Source organism: Tigriopus californicus, chromosome 6, assembly GCF_007210705.1.
Source record: "Tigriopus californicus strain San Diego chromosome 6, Tcal_SD_v2.1, whole genome shotgun sequence".
NCBI lineage: Eukaryota > Metazoa > Arthropoda > Copepoda > Harpacticoida > Harpacticidae > Tigriopus > Tigriopus californicus.
The window spans coordinates 5,702,204-5,702,866 of NC_081445.1; the positions used below are offsets into that span (position 1 = coordinate 5,702,204).

General features: G+C 40.9%; 1 protein-coding gene across 3 annotated transcripts in view; it reads left to right on the forward strand.

Moving 5' to 3' along the window:
- The window catches only part of LOC131882844 (cytochrome c, testis-specific-like), a 7,297-nt gene that overhangs the window by 1,829 nt on the left and 4,805 nt on the right, over nt 1-663 (forward strand). The gene's annotated exons all lie outside the window — the stretch shown is intronic.

Genomic DNA, 663 nt, shown 5'->3' on the forward strand with positions numbered 1-663 from the left:
GTATTAAGATTTAAAAGGCTTGTCACCCATTTCAATTTTCAGGCCCTTCGCACATCTCATTTGAGCCGTCCAATCTAAAGCACTAAGCACTCAAATTTTTGAAAGAAACTACGTAATTGTAGAAGCACTAACTTCTATTGGCTAAGGTAGTATTGTTCAATTGTTATCAATTATAAAGCAAAAGAAAACCACTACCAGCCGTTCGTTATTACTCTTTTCAATGATTGAAACGTAACTCTCGAATGTCTACATGTACGAGACGATGGCTTTGTTCAAACTCGCCATAATATTGTTTTCCTTTTTCATGGTTTCATTGGGTTTATTTTTAGCCATCCCCCCTTACCCTCCCTCGGGGTTTAATCATAAGGCAAAGAAAAAGCGTGAACAAGGTATGCGACAACCTTCCGCTTCTCAATGTTCAACATTGAGCCCTTCAATCCAAATACCCGCACGATATTGGCATCGGACTACTGATGGGGATCAAATCAATAATCACGGGAGGTTGCGACCAGGGCTACCAGTTTACATTTTCAATGGCCATGACATTAGTGGTGGCATGTCCGCCACCCGTTAACACGTTAGTTAGCCTCCAAAGTTAACCCTGATTTTTCTTCCGTCAAACCAGGGTTGCTTTTTGCTCAAATTTAACTTTCTGCGTCACGA